Raw genomic sequence first — 23,661 nt, 5'->3', positions numbered from 1 at the left:
CTCGAACCTGTTTTAAATGCAATGAAACTGATCACATTGCATCGAATTGTTCGAAAGATATCAAAGCAAAACAGGGAGTTTCTCAGAATTTGAAAGAAAAAGTTGTTGAAAAATCTGAAAATTTTGAAAATTCAAAATATGAGGTTGGGGAATGTTCGAAGAAACATTTTTACAAAAGGAAAGGAAAAGACAACCAACTGTGGGTTGCAAAACTGGTAGAAATGAAAGTCGGCGATGAATCTGGTTCCACTGTAACACCCTTATTTTTTTCACTTATTTTTAATAATAAACAACACTATCTTAGTAAAATTATGATTTAATAGCATGTCATTTGTTAACAAAGTTCATAAGTAACAAGACCTTAGACGACTAATGACCAAGGCAAATCGTTTTATAATTCATTCAACACGTGTTCAACACCCATACAAAAAGTACAAAAGATTTAAGACATTTCGGAAGCTTCAAAATGGAGTGTTCGGTTCTTCATTTAATCGCTTGATCGCCATCCATGAGACCCACCTAATTACCTATGATCAACCATCAAATCATTAGCTTGATGTTAATAAATAATAAGATTTCAAGGTTTAACATCACATTGGAAATAACAAAAATATAAAAGTTTTCCAGGCTCCACCGTAACTTACGGTGTCACCGTACACCGTAAGTTACGGTGAGTGCTGGGAGTCCTTGAATCCACCGTAAATCAGTAGTAATCCACCGTAAATCCTTAATCTCTACCGGAACACCGTAATTTACGGTAGCACCTGGGAATTTATGTTTTTTGTTTGGTTTAAGCATTACGCCCAAAATCTCAACCCTCGGATTTCAGTATTCTGTAGTATCAATGTATTAAAAGTCTGGTATTTCTAGCACGTTATATAATAACCAACTACATACAACAATCCATCATATTCCGGAATGTAAATCATGTTTTACTTGATTATTTGACCCGTTTGGCTTGTCTATGGAATTCCTTCCTTTATGACAACTACCAACGAGTTCAATTCATCATTCAACCAAGTATTCAATATAACAACATCGTCGCTTTAATTTATAACAACTAGTAATTTGATATTCAACTATACCAACTACAATGATCTAATTTCACTTAATGTAACAGGTCATGTTACATACCTTTAAAGTAAACCCTTCAAACGTGTATCCACACCGGTTTGTCCGCTAGATGCCCCGGCTTCCTTCCCAAAAGAGTTCAAGCATTTTATGTTTAGAACTCCATGTTTTACATACATAACGCACAATCGTCACACTTCATAATTATGCGTTTAAAACTTAACAATTCAGTTTTAAGCGTTCTTTGAGGCATTTCAGCAAACATTATGAGGGCAGAATTTCTACATCATTCGTATTCATGTTTATGGCTTGCTAATTTGTTAACCTAACTTCAATAAAGCCATCGTATATCATGTAAACATCATATCTTTATGGAACTATCTTCTAAGGTTGAATTATACTAGAATAACTACTCAAAACCCTAGAGTTCATCATCATCATGTAAAACCCACAACCCACCTTCAAGGTGTTCATGGAGTTTCCCTGAATTTGGTCATGATTTCACATGGAATTGGTTAGGTCTCACCTCTAAACACCAAATCAATTCTAAACTAACCAAATAACACATATGCAACATCAAATTTTTAAATTTCCCAAAATCATGAGAATTTCAAGTTAAGGGATTTCATTAAATTTTACATACCTTAAAATCCTCTTGTGATGAGGATTATGATTCTAGGCTAATTTCTCAATTTCTACTTGGATTAATCCTTCAATTTGCAAGATTACTGAGATTTTAGGGTTTGGAAATTTCTCCTGGTCGCCCCCTCTCTCTCTGTTCGATCGATGCCCTCCCAAAATGGGTGAATTTTGTGTTTTGTTCACTAAGTTAGTACCAAACTTTCAGTTTTGGCTAATTTAGTCCCTCAATTAACCATTTAGCTTTAAGTTCAAGTGTTTTAACTTTAGAGCAAGTTATTTCAAAACTACCAACTAACTGGGTTATAGTTTTCTAGTTAGTTAACTCTTGTTAAATTAACATCACATATTAAACCCAAAGTTTTATATTTTTGGGGTCTTACAAGTCCACCCCCCTTAAATAGGGTTTCGTCCCCGAAACCGTAGTACGTACCAAATAACGTAGGGTGGAGACGTCGCATTTCCTCTTCGGACTCCCACATAGTGTCCGAACCTTTCCTATGCTCCCACTTGACTTTGACTTGGTCAATTTGTTTATTTCGTAAAAGTTTGACCTTCCGGTCTACAATCTCCACCGGTCTTACTGCATAATTCAAGCTATTATCCACTTCGAAGTCATCGTAATGGATATAGGTCGTTTCGTCAGCTAGGCACTTTCTTAATTGTGACACGTGGAACGTGCCATGGATCCTAGTTAATTCCTCCGGTAGCTCAAGGCGATAAGCTACCTTGCCAACTCTTTCAATAATTTTAAACGGCCCGATGAACCTCGGGCTTAGCTTCCCCCTTTTTCTGAATCTAATAATACCCTTCAATGGGGAAACCTTTAGCATGACCATATCGCCAACCTGAAATTCAATTGGCCTCTTCCTTTTATCTGCGTATGCCTTTTGCCGGTCTTGAGCCGCTTTCAAGTGTGCCCGAACTATGTCGATTTTCGCATTTGTAGCTCCGATTATATCAGCAGGTGCTAGCCCTCGCGGACCCACTTCTCCCCAACAAACTGGAGTCCGACATTTTCTGCCATATAATAGCTCATACGGGGCCATTTTAATGCTCGCATGATAGCTATAGTTATATGCGAATTCGACCAAGGGTAAATGGACATCCCAACTACCTCCAAAGTCAATAATGCAAGCCCACAGCATATCTCCCAACGTTTGTATTGTTCTTTCACTCTGCCCATCCGTTTGTGGATGGTAAGCGGTGCTAAGGAACAATTTAGTTCCCATCTGTTCTTGGAATTCACGCCAGAATTTCGAAGTAAACCGAGTATCTCTGTCTGACACAATAGATATCGGTACCCCATGTCTTGCTATGATTTCATTGGTGTAAACCTCCGACATTTTCTCAGATGTATAAGTCTCACGAATTGGAATAAAGTGAGCGCTTTTAGTTAACCTATCCACGACTACCCAAATAGCATCAAAACCACGACTTGTTTTAGGCAGTTTGGTCAATAGGTCCATCGTAATTTGCTCCCATTTCCAAACCGGGATTTCTAACGGTTGAAGTTTACCATATGGCTTTTGGTGTTCCGCCTTGACTTGTAGGCACGTCAAACACTTTTCCACGTATTTCACGGTGTCCCGCTTCATTCCGGGCCACCAATAGTTTTGCTTCAAGTCATGATACATCTTGGTCGCTCCCGGGTGAATGGAATAGCGAGATTTATGAGCTTCATCAAGTAGAAGCTTCTTAACCTCACATGTGTTAGGGACCCAGATTCTATTAAAACAAGTCTTTAGGCCGTGACTGCTTACCTCTAGGTCTTTAACTTGGCCGATAATTCTTTCCTTTTTCCAGTTTTCTGCCTTTATAGCTTCATCCTGTGCTTCTCGAATTCGTTCTAGTATGCTTGAAGTCACAACTAGTTGCATTGATCGTACCCGTATCAGGGCATAATCTGTTTTGCGGCTCAGCGCATCGGCCACTACATTAGCCTTCCCTGGGTGATAACGTATTTCGCAATCGTAATCTTTCACCGTTTCCAGCCATCGCCTTTGTCGCATATTTAACTCTTTCTGATCGAAGAAGTATTTCAAACTCTTGTGGTCGGTGAATATGGTGCACTTTACTCCATACAAGTAGTGCCTCCATATTTTTAATGCAAACACTACCGCTGCCAACTCGAGATCGTGCGTGGGATATTTCTGTTCGTGTATCTTCAATTGCCTCGAGGCATAGGCTATTACCTTGCCCCGCTGCATCAATACACAACCGAGTCCCGATAGTGAAGCATCCGAATAAACCTCCATGTCTTCGACTCCGTCCGGCAGTTTCAATATCGGAGCTTGAGTTAATCTCTCTTTTAACGTTTGAAACGCCTTCTCTTGATCAACTCCCCAGATGAATCCTTCTTTCTTTCGGGTCAGCTTTGTTAGTGGTGACGCAATCTTGGAGAAATCTTGGATGAATCTCCTATAGTATCCCGCAAGTCCCAAAAAGCTTCTAATTTCAGAAGGGTTCTTTGGGGGATTCCATTTTGACACCGCCTCAATCTTTGACGGATCCACCAATACTCCATCGGCACTTATAACATGGCCAAGAAATTGTACCTCTCGTAACCAAAAGGCGCATTTAGAGAATTTTGCGTATAGCTTCTCTCGTCTAAGGGTCTCTAACACTTCTTGTAAGTGATGTGCGTGTTCAGCTTCATTTTTCGAATATACCAGTATATCATCGATAAACACGATGACCGACTTATCCAGCATTGGCTTGCAAATCCGGTTCATGAGGTCCATGAAAGCCGCGGGTGCGTTTGTTAGCCCGAATGACATCACGAGGAATTCGTAATGTCCGTATCTCGTGCGGAAAGCCGTCTTCGGCACATCTTCTTCCTTGACCTTTAGTTGGTGATACCCTGATCTAAGGTCAATTTTGGAAAACCAGTTCGCACCTTGTAGTTGGTCGAACAAATCGTCTATTCTCGGGAGCGGGTATCGGTTCTTTACCGTGAGTTTGTTCAACTCCCGGTAATCGATACACATGCGCATGCTCCCGTCTTTCTTTCTCACGAACAATACCGGTGCGCCCCAAGGAGACACACTCGGCCTTATGAATTCCTTGTCAAGCAGGTCTTGGATTTGGGACATCAACTCTTGTAATTCCGACGGTGCAAGTCGGTACGGGGCTTTTGCTACAGGTTTCGCGCCCGGAATCAATTCGATCCCGAACTCTATCTCCCGTTCAGGCGGCATCCCCGGTAAATCTTCCGGAAAAACATCTTCATAATCTCGTACTATCGGTACATCTCCAATCTTTCGTGATTCTTTTTCGGGCTCATTAGCGTATATCATGAATGCCTTGCATCCTTGCTTCATTAGCTTGTGAGCTTTCAACATTGAGCATACTATGGGATTGCCTCCTTTTTCACCATATATGGTGACGTGTTTCCCGCTCGGAGATGTCAGTTTTATCTCCTTACGAAAGCACACGACTTTTGCATGGTGTCGAGATAGCCAATCCATTCCAACGACTACTTGAAATTCTCCCATCGACATCGGGATTAGATTTATCAAATATTCTTCACCGTCAATGCTCAGTTTACAATTTTCACATACATCACAAACAATAAAGCTTTTATTATTACCTATCTCTACTTCTAAGGGCACAGGTAATTTAGTTAAAACAAATGAAGGATGTCGAATAAATCCATATGATACAAAGGATTTATTCGCACCTGTATCGAATAACACGTGTGCAGGAATTGAATTTACAGCAAATATACCTGAGACCACGTCAGGTTCAATCTTTGCTTCTGCGGCGGTTAATTGGAAAGATCTTGCCTTTGCTTTCGGGGCTTCACCTTTCGATTCTTGCCCATCCTTCTTTCCAATCAATTCTGGGCATTCCGACTTCTTGTGACCCGTTCGATAACAGTTGTAACAAACTATCACCATCTCCGGACATGATCTAGCCATATGTCCTGTTTTCTTGCATATGGGACAAGGTTTATCTTTGTAACGACATTCACCCTTATGACCTTTCCCGCAGATTCTACAGCTTGGCGACCCGCCCTTCGTATCGGATTTCTTTGCGCCTTCGGTTGTTCGTGCCTTCTTAGTAGGGCTTGGGTTCACATCTTGTGCCCTTCGTTCACCCCTTTCTATGCTCTTCTTTAGTTCGATCTCCCTTTCCCGAGCAGCATTGACAATCTCGGTAAGGGTATCGTATTTCGAAGGGGTTATGAACTCTCTATACTCCGCACTTAACATGTTATGGTAGTAATAGACCTTTTGCTCTTCGTTTGATACCAAATCATCACAGAATTTCATCTTGTCCATAAACATTCCCGTGATCTTGTCTATAAATTCACCTTTATGTCTGCGTTGCATGAACTCTTCCTTGATTCTATTTATGACCGCCTTGGGACTATGGTGTTTAAGAAATGGCGCCTAAAACTCCTCCCATGTCATGGCCTTAGCCGCTTCACTTCCAATTTCCTTCTTTTTGATATCCCACCAATCCTTTGCTTGATTTCTTTGTTGACCCGTGCCGTAGGCTACATAGTCATCTACGTCACAATGGGTCCTCTCGAATACCCCTTCGATATCACTTAGCCATCTTTGGCACACTATTGGGTCAACCTCCCCATTGTATAGTGGTGGTTTACAAGCCATGAATTCCTTGTATGAACAAGGCTTCCGTCCTCCATGTTTTTCCTTTTCAAGTTTTGAGTCTTCTTCTATTTTCTTGATTCTATCTTCTACCATTGACAGAACTGTGTTTTGAATTCTATTAATGAAGCCTGACAAACTGTTTTCGATCGCTCTTCCGACTTCTTCGATAATCACTTCTCTCATTTGTTCGGTGACTCTCGGCACCGCATCATCATTACCTTCATCAGCCATCTTTATTTCTGAAATGTTTACATAAATTATTAAACATTCCATTTATAACACATGTTTTACTTGTTTGATTCAATCAAGTTCACAACTTGATTTGATCGTTCTTGCTTTGATTCAATCAAGTTCACAACTTGATTTGATCGTTCTTGCTTTGATTCAATCAAGTTCACAACTTGATTTGATCGTTCTTGCTTTAATTCAATCAAGTTCACAACTTGATTTGATCGTTCTTGCTTTGATTCAATCAAGTTCACAACTTGATTTGATCGTTCTTGCTTGCATATTTATTCATTTCCTATTCCTTACGTAATATAAAATTTATGAACAGAAGTTAATTCTTACCGGACGGTCGATCAAGCTTGAACCGAACACTTATTGACAACCTGTGGCTCTGATACCAACTTGTAACACCCTTATTTTTTTTTCACTTATTTTTAATAATAAACAACACTATCTCTAGTAAAATTATGATTTAATAGCATGTCATTTGTTAACAAAGTTCATAAGTAACAAGACCTTAGTCGACTAATGACCAAGGCAAATCGTTTTATAATTCATTCAACACGTGTTCAACACCCATACACAAAACTACAAAAGATTTAAGACATTGCGGAAGCTTCAAAATGGAGTGTTCGGTTCTTCATTTAATCGCTTGATGGCCATCCATGAGACCCACCTAATTACCTATGATCAACCATTAAATCATTAGCTTGATGTTAATAAATAATAAGATTTCAAGGTTTAACATCACATTGGAAATAACAAAAATATAAAAGTTTTCCAGGCTCCACCGTAACTTACGGTGTCACCGTAACTTACGGTGTCACCGTAACTTACGGTGAGTGCTGGGAGTCCTTGAATCCACCGTAAATCAGTAGTAATCCACCGTAAATCCTTAATCTCTACCGTAAATTACGGTAACACCGTAATTTACGGTAGCACCTGGGAATTTATGTTTTTTGTTTGGTTTAAGCATTACGCCCAAAATCTCAACCCTCGGATTTCAGTATTCTGTAGTATCAATGTATTAAAAGTCTGGTATTTCTAGCACGTTATATAATAACCAACTACATACAACAATCCATCATATTCCGGAATGTAAATCATGTTTTACTTGATTATTTGACCCGTTTGGCTTGTCTATGGAATTCCTTCCTTTATGACAACTACCAACGAGTTCAATTCATCATTCAACCAAGTATTCAATATAACAACATCGTCGCTTTAATTTATAACAACTAGTAATTTGATATTCAACTATACCAACTACAATGATCTAATTTCACTTAATGTAACGGGTCATGTTACATACCTTTAAAGTAAACCCTTCAAACGTGCATCCACACCGGTTTGTCCGCTAGATGCCCCGGCTTCCTTCCTTAAAGAGTTCAAGCATTTTATGTTTAGAACTCCATGTTTTACATACATAACGCACAATCGTCACACTTCACAATTATGCGTTTAAAACTTAACAATTCAGTTTTTAAGCCTTCTTTGAGGCATTTCAGCAAACACTATGAGGGCAGAATTTCTACATCATTCGTATTCATGTTTATGGCTTGCTAATTTGTTAACCTAACTTCAATAAAGCCATCGTATATCATGTAAACATCATATCTTTCTGGAACTATCTTCTAAGGTTGAATTATACTAGAATAACTACTCAAAACCCTAGAGTTCATCATCATCATGTAAAACCCACAACCCACCTTCAAGGTGTTCATGGAGTTTCCCTGAATGTGGTCATGATTTCACATGGAATTGGTTAGGTCTCACCTCTAAACACCAAATCAATTCTAAACTAACCAAATAACACACATGCAACATCAAATTTTCAGATTTCCCAAAATCATGAGAAATTCAAGTTAAGGGATTTCATTAAATTTTACATACCTTAAAATCCTCTTGTGATGAGGATTATGATTCTAGGCTCAATTCTCAATTTCTACTTGGATTAATCCTTCAATTTGCAAGATTACTGAGATTTTAGGGTTTGGAAATTTCTCCTGGTCGCCCCCTCTCTCTCTGTTCGATCGATGCCCACCCAAAATGGGTGAATTTTGTGTTTTGTTCACTAAGTTAGTACCAAACTTTCAGTTTTGGCTAATTTAGTCCCTCAATTAACCATTTAGCTTTAAGTTCAAGTGTTTTAACTTTAGAGCAAGTTATTTCAAAACTACCAACTAACTGGGTTATAGTTTTCTAGTTAGTTAACTCTTGTTAAATTAACATCACATATTAAACCCAAAGTTTTATATTTTTGGGGTGTTACATCCACAAAGCCAGAAGAGCCACAAGTTGTGGAGAAAATTTCAGTGAATGATGATGTTTTTCCATCACTGAAGTTTGAGGAAGTTAAAAAGAAAATTGGTAAAATTGAAATTTCAAACCAATTTTATAATGAAGAAAAAGAATTTGATGTCGAGAATACATTCAACGGGAATGTTAAGAAAATATTTGGGAATATGTTGAGTGGGAGAGCTAAAGGGGTAAAAGATTTTTACGCAACTAAAAAGGCGACATACAACCCTACAGCTCAAGAACTGAAAGCCATCAAGTCTGAGAAGACTTGGAAGGAAGTCTGTTTCCCATGATAGTTTTAGGACTATGCCGGAGATCCCAAGTTTACATCGTGGATCAGGAATCGGCATCTTTCTAGTGTTTGAAAAGTTTGTTTGTAAGATTTTTGAAATGTGTTTAATGTTTATAGGTTGAAGGACTACGCCGGAGCTTCCAGGTTGGTAATTGCGAAGCAGGAATAGGCATCCTGATTGGTAAAATGGTGATGTAGACGTAATATTCCTACAAGTGGTAACCTTGATATTACAAGTCTTATTAGTGGTTATGTTTTGAGATGTTCGTACATTTACAAGTGCTACAGAAGGTTCTAAATTGCAAATTGGTAAATCAGGGACATTAATTTGTACTTGATTTACTATTCATGACGAAAGATAGACAAGACGATGATCCAGATCCCCGTTTTTTAAAAAAATGATAAACCTACAAATGGTTTTTATCAACACAAATTTATTTTCCGGAAAAATCATTTTGATTAAAACAAACTTTAGTGTTTTGAAATCTAAATGAGAAAATGATTTGTGATAGGGGGAGTTCAGATTGTTTATGCTGAGTGAATGATGATTTGATGTGATTCGGTATCAGTTGTCAAGTTTCTGTACAGTTTGTTTTCTATGTTTCTAGTGGGTCAAGAGTTTAGAAGTTTTTTTAAATTTTCTTTAAAATCTGTTTGCATTTTAGGGGGAGTAGGGAAATTTCAGAAAATCCAAAAACATTTGAAAATTTGAAAAAGCCAAACACATGATAAAATTCAAAAATGAGTTTTGTTGCGAAACAGAGGAAATGATAGTTGTAACACCCTGCTTACTAATTAACGAATTTTATATGTAATTACCAACAATTAGATGTGTAGTTAAGACTACACATGCTATAAAAATACGGGTTTACTAAAACTTTTACAATTCATAAGTTATTCTACAAAACGTGATCGAAATCGTTGTTTTAAAATTTACAACGTTACAAAGTGCGGAAGCGTGTATCTTTATCGTGTTCGGTTCTTCGTTGAGCTTGATCGTCTTCCGGCATCCCATAGTGTACCTACATTTCATAAACATGAAATGCTTTAATCTTACGGGGTTTAAATCATGTCCAAACGAGTCCGGGAAACAATTGATTATCAAAAGAAAAACAAGAACTTGAAAATCATCTCCACCGTAAATTACGGTGTCACCGTAATTTACGGTGGCTCCTGTATTCATATCCCTCTACCGTACAACAGTAGGTTACCACCGTAACCATATCAGCTCCACCGTAAATTACGGTGTCACCGTAATTTACGGTGGACTCTGCATCTAACTTTTCCAATTTGCCGTAATTTTGACCCATTCACGTTTTTATCAAACGCAACATGTTTGTTTGATCCTTATTCTCACGGTAATCATAATTTCAATAATTCCTATCATATTAGGTTCAAGTCACGGGTTTCTTACGTATGTTAAACCCGTTTACGCTCATATGCGTAATTTGACCCGTTAAGGGTATTTAGGCATATTTTGAGCATAAAACGCTTTCATTCGTTTCTAGCGTTATTATACCACATTACTTATTATGAGATCTTCAACCACAACTAAATTTGTGGTGAGCTCAATGAGATGATCTATATAATCCGAGTTTTTCTCGTCGGATTGCTAATTTACGACAAAGACTCATATTGAGTCTTTTGACCCAAGATTTACCCTTTTCATTCTCTATACTTATTCAAAGTATTTGCTTGATCATATAACTTGTTTTTAAACGACTCTTAAGGTTCATTTACTCGATTTTGCTTACGAGGGCGTTTTAGTTATCTTAAACCCCTTCTTTACAACAAAGGACTTTTCATGTCGTAATTGACCAAAATTCCACTGTTTGAACTAGGATCTTGTTTAAATAGACATCATGTTCTTAAAACACAATGACAATAACTTAAATCATTCGGTTTACTTAAAAGATAACCCAATGTCCATTTTAACTTGTTTAGCCCTCATTGAACTTCACGTTCTAATGATGATTTGACCAATTATACATACCTGGCTCGAATCAATATATTGATTCGTTTCGATACCTTGCCTTAGTAGCCGCTAAGCGATAGCGATGTACATATCCATCCGATATTTATTTCTATAATCACATAACTCAACAACTATTAGTCAATATTGTCAAAGGGTGATAATTTCACCTTTTGACCCATTTGGTCTAAAGGACCATGAAACTCTATGAGGTGGTATTTATTACCATTTTATCTATATGACTAACTTCGGTTTACACCGTATAGTCGTTCTACTTGTAAATCATTTATTGATTTCTTTGACCCATTATAACCCAAGCTATAATGTGTCTTTCCCCAATTAAATGGTTGTTGTCCACAAATGACCAAAGTACCATTTTACCCTTACTATTTGCAATGGTTCACCTTATAAGGTAACCAATTAAAAAAACTCATTATCTTTTAGTCATTTCATGACTAATTAACCGCATTAGCTCCTTTTTATCCATTAAACATGATTTATGTCCATTTTCTTTTGTTCCGGACCGCACTTGCCGTGTCGGAACATCATAATTTAAAACAAGACTTATTATTCACGACTTATCAAACCAATAGGTATCAAATAACTTAAACGTAAGCTTTACTTACCTTTCATCCGAATTGTGCTTTTCCTCCTTTCTTGATTTGTTTGACCCGCTTCCTTTCCCAAGCCTCCACCTAGCTCGTTAGGCGTCAAACTATTTTAAATCATTTACGAGGCGGTTAAATTAGTCATAAAATCACGACTATTCCACCTCACTTAATTTCTATGCCGAAGATACTATTCGACTTCATGGTTAGTTAACTTAGCTCATCAAAAGTTAACTACTTTTTGATCACATGGTTTACGCAATTAAGTCGAATCAACATTATGATTAGAACCCGCTTTACCCCATCTTTCACGTAATTAGTCAAACAAGGCAATTATGCGTTTCATTCAAAAATTCACAATATGAATATTCACTTAGGCATTTTAACAAACACCTTGTGGGCATATTCTATAAAATCAACAATCAATATGAATATTCACTTAGGCATTTTAAAACCAAACCCATTTTCGGGGTGTTACAATAGTACATCAGTGGACTATCACGGCACGCTAAAGAATTGAAAAGTTTAAAAGTGCTAAACAATCTTACTGTGGATGTGTCAGTAGATTTTCGCACATTCAGTAAGTTGAAACGAGATATAAACCTAATTCAAACTTGCTTAATTTGTGGGTAACTATTCTTGGATATATAGGTAACCCCTGAAATCTTGTTTGAAAGGTTTCTTTTTCTGATATACTAGGTTTTTATACTCTGTGATATCTGGGGTATTATCCCGGGACTTCTGCTGAATGGAAGTTCTGACCTAGTCCCCGGATAATATTTGCTGCAAAATGCTTGAAACGCAGCATTAAGCCCTCACCTGATTAGACAATAAAATTTATAATCAGTTGTTGTAGCTAAAAGATCTCCTAAAGGGGACACACCGAAAAGTCGAAGCTGATATCTCTCTGCGCATACAGAAGTATCGACCTGACATCCCTCAGCCCTCGCATATCCCCTAATTTATATACAGATATTAATTGTAGAATATTTACCTGTTAATCAGAATATTGAGACATGGATACGGGAGTATATTCAAGTGGACTGATACACAATTAAGTTTAAGTCTCTAAAACATTAATATCGTATCTCAAATCAATTGAAATTTGTGTTGAGAATTTAAGAGGACAGACATACTGACAATCAAGGTAAATTGTTTAAAACTTAAAATGAAATCAAGCTTAACGGTGTTGGTGATAGATCTCAAAAACTGATATGATCCTCTTGCACGAACTCACAAAAATATTGTTTGTAAATATTACATTTCTGTATATTTTGTCTACAAATGATGTCAGATAATGTCTCTCAGAAAATCCAAAAAGATTTTTGTGTGTTTTAGCTTAAATTTTGAAAAAGTCAAAAAGATTTCTTGGAAAACTGATTTTCAAAAATTCCGAATGCTAAACATGATGAGCAAACTTTGAAGGGGAGTGTTTGTATAAATCTAATTGTTTTCATTAATCTATCTTCTTCAAGTGGTTCATCATAGATTGTTGAGAGAGAGTCATGTGTTGGTGCACAGGTATTTGGTATGTGATGAAATTAGAAAATTTATTTCTGGGTTAAGATTGTGCAGGTAACCAGGTTTTGGTTTCTAAAGTTAGAGGAGAGCCTAGTTTCAATCCTGGATATCAATTCTGAAGATCTCTGTTAGAGTCAGGTTGATAGATTCTGAAAGCCTGTGTTGGTCAGATTTTGATTCTGAAGATCATGTCAACTGATGATGCTGATGAACTTAAGGAATCAAGAGATCTGATCAAGAGAATTAGAGAGTTTTATAGTCAGGCATTGATCCTGAAGATGTTACTAAAGAATAAAAGAATACCAGTAAATCGAGAGGGGGAGTATGTAGATTGAAAGAAGAGAAAGCCTAGAGACTGATCTAGTCTGAAGATGTGAGAACACAGCTTTGAAGTCAAGGTGTGTTGGCAACTCCATCAACATCTGAGGGGGAGTCTGTTGGTGCACTACATCTGCTGATTCCGTCTAAGTGTCTAGGATCAGGTCTTACATTGTATTGTATAGCATAGGGCTCGAAATACGAGAAAACAGGTGTGACACTTCGGATTTTCCCGGACAATCTTTCGATGTAACACGTGTGTACGTATACTATTAAATGAAAAATTATGAATTGCTTGTTATTACGTGTTATGTGCATGTATGTGCGTATAGATATACATATATATATATATATATGCGAGTTATATATTAGAGCCGAAACCGTAAACAACCCGACTCGAGACCCGGTCTCGAGTGAACAAGAAGCATTGGGCCGGCTCGGTTGGGCCACCCCACTTGGAACCGAAACCGGGTATAAAAACCCAAAACCCTCACAAGTCTCCCCTTTAAACTCTCATTTTCCCTCACACTCTCACACTCTCCTCTCCTCCCCTCTCACTAAAACCCTAAAACCCCAACTAAGATCACCTCCTTTTCTCTCTCGGATTCAATCAACAACGACAAGGAAGATCGGCCGAGCCCATCATCACCCGAACACTTCATTCTCGCACCTTGAGTTCAATCGGTTAGTGTTTTTAAAATGTTCACTAGGTGTTTTGTTGCATAATGATGATATTTGCCTTGAAATGTTTGAAATGGTGGATTGAATGTGTGAACTTTTGTATGATAAGGAAGTGCTAAGACTTTTACATGATTTTTGGTTAACTAGTTGTTGTCCGATTGATGTTAAAGAAATGCTTAGAATGAACATTCATGAATTGTGTATTATCCGGCTTGTTAGGTTTCGTTGGCTAAATAGTTTTTCGGTTGTTGATAAGGGTTGGTTAGATGATTTTGTGCATGGTTTTGGGTTATAAATGATGAAGGTGGTTTGAATATTGTTTGAATAAATGATGAACAGTTTAAAGATGGTTTGCATATTCAAAAATAAGGGTGTTTGATCCATTTTAGACAAGGGTTAGACAAGAAAACATGTTTTAGTGGCATAGTACAATCTGATTTCATGAAATTGCAATATCATTGGCTAGTACAGTTTACAGGTTCTAGAAGATCTTCATGTGCACGTAATCATCGGTTGCGAGTCGCAACCTTTGGTTGCTACTCGAGACCACAGCAGGATTTGTCGAGACCTCCCGGTTGCGAGTCGCAATCAACGCGTATCGATCCGATTGCGAGTCGTAACCACAGCTGCTTTGTCGGAACCACCGATTGCGAGTCGGAATCTCTGGTTACGAGTCGTAATCAAAACATGATGAACCGAGACCTCAGTTGCGAGTCGCAACCTCGATTGCGAGTCACCATTGTCTCGACTGGGCTGTTATTGGGCCAAAGAACTTGTTGGATTATCTGTTAGCTGGACTGCTTGTATAACTGTTACTGTTCAGGCCCAATACCCCAACTGTTGTGTATTTGCATGTTATACGTGTTTGCTAAATGCACTTATACGTGTCGTTATACGTGTTTACTTGTACCCGACTTGACCCATATTTGGTAACCATGTTAGGACGTGGTGACCAACAAACTTGACCGGGTAAAATATCTACCGAGCAACCCAAGGTGAGTTCACAACTTAAAAGCATGCGTCCCGGTGGTTTGGGACACGAGACTAAAACAACCCTATCCCCTTGTAAAGGGGATACCTTTACATTCCTTCCCTAGTTACTGGGAACAACATACTTTTCCTTCCCTTGTATTGGGAAACCTTTTTAGTTAATTACTGTTTATACGGAATGCAACCAAACAGCACTAAACGCAACTCTATCACTCAAGTCCCTACTACATAATACCGATTAGTCGCCGGGGCCAGGCGAACGGGTTATTAGTTGATAGCGCTATTTAGGTTTTACCAACCTCACACCGTGCCATGGTTTGGGATCGGTCGTGAACTAATGTACTCAGGCATCCGTCAATGATGATAGAACATTGACATCGGGGCATCCTGCGGAAACGCATTCGGTTACCTAGTGTTCGGTATTGGAAAACAGTTTAGTCGCTAACTTTTGGGGTAGCTCCCCATGGCATGTATAAACGGATAAATTAACTGGTGAAACAAGTTTTTGGTAATTAAAACTGGACAACTAGTGAACTCACTCAGCATTATTGTTGACCCCCTTACTGCATGCTTTGCAGGTGGCCAGTGACTGGAGCAGCTGCTTGGGATGTGTAGTGGTCGTCTGCCCGTGTGTTGGGCATTTATCATGCTTACCTTATGAACATTGTTTAAAACTGTTTACTTATGCTTCCGCTACTTATTACTGTTTGAACTTGAAACTCTAAACTCAGAACTTGATATTTGCTAATCATATGGTTAGTAAGTATTACTTTTATAATCAACCTTGTTAGTCAGTATAATTAGTGGCTGGATCCTGGTCAGTCACGCCCTCGAAGCGGGTGTTACCCTGCAGGTGGATTTTGGGGGTTGTGACAGATTGGTATCAGAGCCATTGGTTATAGTGAACTCGGTTTTAAAAAGGGGAAAATCTTTTTGAGAAAAACCAGACTATAACCCGTGACTCGTGACGACACTACACTCCAAGCGCAAGACTCGACCTATCTGACCTGATTGCTCGGACCCATGTTTACTTGCTTGTTGCCTTATGCTTACTGCTTTACTATACATACTAGTTTGCCTGATTAGATAGATACGCCTTCTCTCTTCTATCTTATTCTCGCTATGTTGCGACATCACACTCATGATATGTTTTCTGGTTATGAAGACAATGAGTGGACGCGGACGAGGAAACATCAACATGACCCAGACTCAGTTCTCAACCCTGCTCAACACGGTGGCCGCTGCTTTCGCAGCTCACCCTATAGGTCATCAAGCGCCTGTGCAACCACGTGTTTGTACTTTCAAGACTTTCATGGATTGCAAACCTCTCCCTTTCAATGGCACTGAGGGTGCCATAGGTCTTCTGCATTGGATCGAAAAGGTGGAAGCTGTCTTCGCTGTCTGCGAATGTCCTCCAGTAAACTGGGTGAAGTTTGCTACGGGTACCCTTGAGGGTAGTGCGCTTTCGTGGTGGAAGGCACAGATTCAAATGCTTGGTTTGGAGACTGCTAATGCTACTGCGTGGGAAGATTTCAAAGATATGATCAAGGAGGAGTATTGTCACAGGGATGACATCCACAAACTCGAGGACGAGTACTATGCTCTCAAGATGGTTGGGTCAGAGATTGAGACCTATACCAAGTTGTCTAATGATTATGCTGCTCTATGCCCAAACTTGTCCCGACCCATGTACCGAAGGATCGAACTGTACATCAAAGGCTTAGCCCCAGAAATCAGGAGCCATGTAACCTCAGCTAACCTCACTGCTATACAGCCTGTGGTTCGTCTTGCCCACAAACTCACCAACCAGGCTGTGGAAGAGGGCAGGTTGCCCAAAAGGATCAATGCTGCGGAAGGAACTTCTAATGAGGGTAAACGAAAGTGGGATGGAAATCAGGGAAAGGATGCTAACCCTACTCAAGCCCCAGCTCAGCAAAGGAAGACAGATAACAACAAAGGCACTCAGCAGCAGGGTGGCTATCGGGGAAGCTACCCTAAGTGCAACAAGTGTAACAGGCACCACAATGGGGCATGTAACAAGGGTCAGTGCCAGCGATGCAACAAGATGGGGCATGAAGCCAAAGATTGTAGGAGTCAGTTCCCAGCGAGACAGAATCAGCAACAACCCCAGCAGCAGCAGCATCAGGGAAACAACCGTGGGTGCTTTAAGTGTGGAGCAGAGGGGCATATGCGAAAGGATTGCCCTCAACTGAACCAAGGCCGCAACAACAATAATCGAGGTGCTGGAAACAACGACAACAACAGGGAAGCTGGAAACAATGTCAGGGCGTTCGTGATTGGGGCAGCTGAAGCCAGGAACGATCCTAATGTGGTGGCGGGTAAGTTCCTACTTAATGATCGCTATGTTTCCGTATTATTTGATTCTGGAGCCGATGCTAGTTATGTGTCCCTACGAATTAGTAAGAAACTTAAGTCCCCTCTAACGCCGTTAAGCGCCAAGCGCGTCGTCGAAATAGCTAATGGTAAGAACCTCGAAGCCTCGCATGTCATTCGTGACTGCAAACTAGAATTGTCTGGTCAGGCCTTCCGAATAGATCTCCTCCCTATCACTCTCGGAAGCTTCGACGTCGTCATCGGCATGGATTGGTTGTCCAAGCATCGTGCTGAGATCCTCTGTCAAGAAAAGGCTGTTCGTATTCCTCGCCGTTCTGGCAAGCCCCTCATCGTTCAAGGCAACAAAGGCGGAGAAGTCACAAGCATCATCTCATTCTTAAAGGCCCAGAAGTGTTTACAAAAAGGGCACACCGCTATCTTAGCACTCGTCACCGATACCCACGAAAAGGAAAAGAGGATTGAAGATTTTCCAGTAGTACGTGACTATCCCGAGGTATTTCCTGAGGAACTACCTGGACTCCCTCCCCACCGTCAGGTCGAATTTCAAATCGAGCTAGCTCCTGGAGCTGCGCCTATAGCTCGGGCGCCTTATCGACTAGCCCCTGCAGAACTGAAGGAACTCTCCACGCAATTGCAGGAACTACTGGACAAAGGATTTATCCGTCCTAGTTCATCACCCTGGGGAGCACCAGTACTCTTTGTTAAGAAGAAGGATGGCACGTTTCGGATGTGCATCGACTATCGTGAGCTGAACAAGGTTACCATCAAGAATCGTTACCCTCTCCCGCGTATTGACGACCTATTCGATCAGTTGCAAGGATCGAGCTACTACTCCAAGATTGACCTGCGATCAGGCTATCATCAGCTTAGAGTTCGTGAGGAAGACATCTCCAAGACTGCATTCAGGACTCGTTATGGTCATTACGAGTTCCTCGTTATGCCTTTCGGAATGACTAACGCGCCGGCGGTCTTTATGGATCTCATGAACCGTGTGTGCAAACCCTACCTCGACAAATTCGTGATTGTGTTTATCGACGACATCCTGATCTACTCGAAAAGCCGAGAAGAGCATGAGCAACACCTATACCTCATCCTCGAACTCCTGCGCAAGGAGCAATTGTACGCCAAATTTTCGAAATGTGACTTCTGGCTCCGCGAAGTCCATTTCCTTGGGCATGTGGTCAATAAGGATGGAATTCACGTCGACCCTGCCAAGATCGACTCGATAAAGAATTGGCCTACGCCCAAGACTCCCACCGAAGTCCGTCAATTTTTGGGATTGGCAGGATACTACCGCAGATTCATCAAAGGATTCTCAAAGATTGCTCAACCACTCACGACTCTCACTCAGAAAGGTATTGCTTACAAGTGGAGTGAAGCTCAGGAGTCAGCCTTTCAAAGACTAAAAGATAACCTCTGTAGTGCTCCTATTCTCTCGCTACCTGAAGGTACAGACGACTTTGTGGTTTACTGTGATGCGTCTATCCATGGGCTCGGTTGCGTGTTAATGCAACGCGAGAAAGTTATTGCCTACGCCTCTCGACAACTCAAGACGCATGAAAGAAACTACACTACGCACGACTTGGAATTGGGAGCAGTGATTTTTGCTCTTAAGATATAGAGACACTACCTGTACGGCACCAAGTGTACCATTTACACCGATCACAGGAGTCTCGAGCACATCTTCAAGCAAAAGGAGTTGAATATGCGACAGCGACGATGGGTTGAACTCTTGAATGATTACGAATGCGCCATCAGATACCATCCGGGCAAAGCCAATGTCGTGGCAGACGCCCTCAGCCGAAAAGACACTATTCCAAAGCGCGTGCGAGCATTGCAGCTTACCATCCAGTCTAACCTCCCTACTCAAATTCGTAATGCTCAGGTTGAAGCATTAAAGCCGGAAAACATCAGGGCTGAGTCCCTGCGAGGATCAAGACAGCAGCTAGAACAGAAAGAAGACGGTGCTTACTATGTAACAGGGCGCATTTGGGTCCCACTTTACGGAGACTTGCGTGAACTCGTAATGGACGAAGCCCATAAGTCCCGCTACTCAGTACATCCTGGTTCGGACAAGATGTACCATGATCTGAGAACCACATATTGGTGGCCTGGTATGAAGGCTCACATAGCTGCATATGTCAGCAAGTGCTTGACTTGCTCAAGAGTCAAGGCAGAACACCAGAAACCAGCAGGCCTACTCCAACAGCCAGAAATTCCGAAATGGAAATGGGAGCAGATTTCCATGGATTTTGTTACAGGGCTACCTAGGTCTCAACGCGGAAATGACACTATTTGGGTGATAGTAGATCGATTGACCAAATCCGCCCACTTCCTGGCCATTAAGGAGACAGATAAGTTTTCTACCCTGGCAGACGTGTACTTGAAAGAAGTGGTTTCGAAACACGGGGTGCCAACCTCCATTATCTCCGATCGAGATGCTCGTTTTACTTCGGAATTGTGGCAAGCTATGCACAAATCCTTTGGCTCACGTTTGGACATGAGCACGGCTTATCACCCGCAAACGGATGGGCAGTCCGAACGCACCATCCAAACCCTCGAAGACATGCTCAGAGCATGCGTGCTCGACTTTGGCAAGAACTGGGAGAAACATCTACCGCTAATAGAGTTCTCGTACAACAACAGCTACCACACTAGCATTCAGGCAGCACCTTTTGAGGCATTATACGGTCGTAAATGTCGGTCACCTCTCTGCTGGGCGGAAATTGGCGATAGCCAGATCACAGGCCCAGAGACGGTGGTAGAAACAACGGAAAAGATTGCCCAGATCAGACAACGCATGGCGGCGGCTCGTGACCGTCAGAAAGCCTACGCTGATAAGTGTAGAAAGCCACTAGAATTCCAGGTCGGTGACCGGGTTCTACTAAAAGTCTCACCCTGGAAGGGTGTGGTTCGCTTTGGTAAACGGGGCAAGCTTAATCCGCGATATATCGGACCCTTCGAAATTACCGAGAAAATCGGTAAGGTTGCTTACAGATTGAATCTGCCTGAAGAACTAAGTGCGGTGCACAACGTATTTCACATATCCAATCTGAAGAAGTGTCTATCAGATGAAACGCTCGTAATTCCTTTCAAGGAATTGACTATTGATGAACAGCTACACTTTACTGAGGAACCGATTGAAATCACTGATCGAGAGATCAAAACCCTCAAACGTAGCCAAATCCCTCTTGTACGAGTCCGTTGGAACTCGCGACGTGGCCCAGAGTTTACCTGGGAGCGGGAAGACCAGATGAAGCGCAAGTATCCCCAGTTGTTCCCAAACGAAAACTCCAGCACTGAAGCTACGAACGAATTTCGGGACGAAATTCCAAACTAACGGGGGGATGATGTGACACCCCGTTGAAATGCTTTTACTTGCACTAGCTTGACAGTGGCTGCCTTAACTTTCGGGACGAAAGTTCTTAAAACTTGGGGATAATGTGACACTTCGGATTTTCCCGGACAATCTTTCGATGTAACACGTGTGTACGTATACTATTAAATGAAAAATTATGAATTGCTTGTTATTACGTGTTATGTGCATGTATGTGCGTATAGATATACATATATATATATATATATGCGAGTTATATATTAGAGCCGAAACCGTAAACAACCCGACTCGAGACCCGGTCTCGAGTGAACAAGAAGCATTGGGCCGGCTCGGTTGGGCCACCCCACTTGGAACCGAAACCGGGTATAAAAACCCAAAACCCTCACAAGTCTCCCCTTTACACTCTCATTTTCCCTCACACTCTCACACTCTCCTCTCCTCCCCTCTCACTAAAACCCTAAAACCCCAACTAAGATCACCTCCTTTTCTCTCTCGGATTCAATCAACAACGACAAGGAAGATCGGCCGAGCCCATCATCACCCGAACACTTCATTCTCGCACCTTGAGTTCAATCGGTTAGTGTTTTTAAAATGTTCACTAGGTGTTTTGTTGCATAATGATGATATTTGCCTTGAAATGTTTGAAATGGTGGATTGAATGTGTGAACTTTTGTATGATAAGGAAGTGCTAAGACTTTTACATGATTTTTGGTTAACTAGTTGTTGTCCGATTGATGTTAAAGAAATGCTTAGAATGAACATTCATGAATTGTGTATTATCCGGCTTGTTAGGTTTCGTTGGCTAAATAGTTTTTCGGTTGTTGATAAGGGTTGGTTAGATGATTTTGTGCATGGTTTTGGGTTATAAATGATGAAGGTGGTTTGAATATTGTTTGAATAAATGATGAACAGTTTAAAGATGGTTTGCATATTCAAAAATAAGGGTGTTTGATCCATTTTAGACAAGGGTTAGACAAGAAAACATGTTTTAGTGGCATAGTACAATCTGATTTCATGAAATTGCAATATCATTGGCTAGTACAGTTTACAGGTTCTAGAAGATCTTCATGTGCACGTAATCATCGGTTGCGAGTCGCAACCTTTGGTTGCTACTCGAGACCACAGCAGGATTTGTCGAGACCTCCCGGTTGCGAGTCGCAATCAACGCGTATCGATCCGATTGCGAGTCGTAACCACAGCTGCTTTGTCGGAACCACCGATTGCGAGTCGGAATCTCTGGTTACGAGTCGTAATCAAAACATGATGAACCGAGACCTCAGTTGCGAGTCGCAACCTCGGTTGCGAGTCACCATTGTCTCGACTGGGCTGTTATTGGGCCAAAGAACTTGTTGGATTATCTGTTAGCTGGACTGCTTGTATAACTGTTACTGTTCAGGCCCAATACCCCAACTGTTGTGTATTTGCATGTTATACGTGTTTGCTAAATGCACTTATACGTGTCGTTATATGTGTTTACTTGTACCCGACTTGACCCATATTTGGTAACCATGTTAGGACGTGTGACCAACAAACTTGACCGGGTAAAATATCTACCGAGCAACCCAAGGTGAGTTCACAACTTAAAAGCATGCGTCCCGGTGGTTTGGGACACGAGACTAAAACAACCCTATCCCCTTGTAAAGGGGATACCTTTACATTCCTTCCCTAGTTACTGGGAACAACATACTTTTCCTTCCCTTGTATTGGGAAACCTTTTTAGTTAATTACTGTTTATACGGAATGCAACCAAACAGCACTAAACGCAACTCTATCACTCAAGTCCCTACTACATAATACCGATTAGTCGCCGGGGCCAGGCGAACGGGTTATTAGTTGATAGCGCTATTTAGGTTTTACCAACCTCACACCGTGCCATGGTTTGGGATCGGTCGTGAACTAATGTACTCAGGCATCCGTCAATGATGATAGAACATTGACATCGGGGCATCCTGCGGAAACGCATTCGGTTACCTAGTGTTCGGTATTGGAAAACAGTTTAGTCGCTAACTTTTGGGGTAGCTCCCCATGGCATGTATAAACGGATAAATTAACTGGTGAAACAAGTTTTTGGTAATTAAAACTGGACAACTAGTGAACTCACTCAGCATTATTGTTGACCCCCTTACTGCATGCTTTGCAGGTGGCCAGTGACTGGAGCAGCTGCTTGGGATGTGTAGTGGTCGTCTGCCCGTGTGTTGGGCATTTATCATGCTTACCTTATGAACATTGTTTAAAACTGTTTACTTATGCTTCCGCTACTTATTACTGTTTGAACTTGAAACTCTAAACTCAGAACTTGATATTTGCTAATCATATGGTTAGTAAGTATTACTTTTATAATCAACCTTGTTAGTCAGTATAATTAGTGGCTGGATCCTGGTCAGTCACGCCCTCGAAGCGGGTGTTACCCTGCAGGTGGATTTTGGGGGTTGTGACAACAGGAGTCTGTATAGGTTTTGTATGATAGGGTCGCTTATAGGGACTTAGAAGTCTTGGACCGCTTATTAGACATGTGGGCCGCTTATATGGACATACCTGGACCGCTCTTATGGACATGTGTCACATGAGCGGTCCCAGAGGTCTATATATAGGGGTCCTTAGGGCGATCCTCAGAAGTGATTATTGTATTCCACGCCGAAGCTCTGCAGGTGTGAAGATTGAGCTGTAAATTGTTTCAAATCTATAAAACAAGCAGTTAGGAGGAAGAACAAGCTATATCTACTTGC

Source organism: Helianthus annuus, chromosome 17, assembly GCF_002127325.2.
Source record: "Helianthus annuus cultivar XRQ/B chromosome 17, HanXRQr2.0-SUNRISE, whole genome shotgun sequence".
NCBI classification, from domain to species: Eukaryota; Viridiplantae; Streptophyta; class Magnoliopsida; order Asterales; family Asteraceae; genus Helianthus; species Helianthus annuus.
This window is presented reverse-complemented; position numbering follows the sequence as displayed.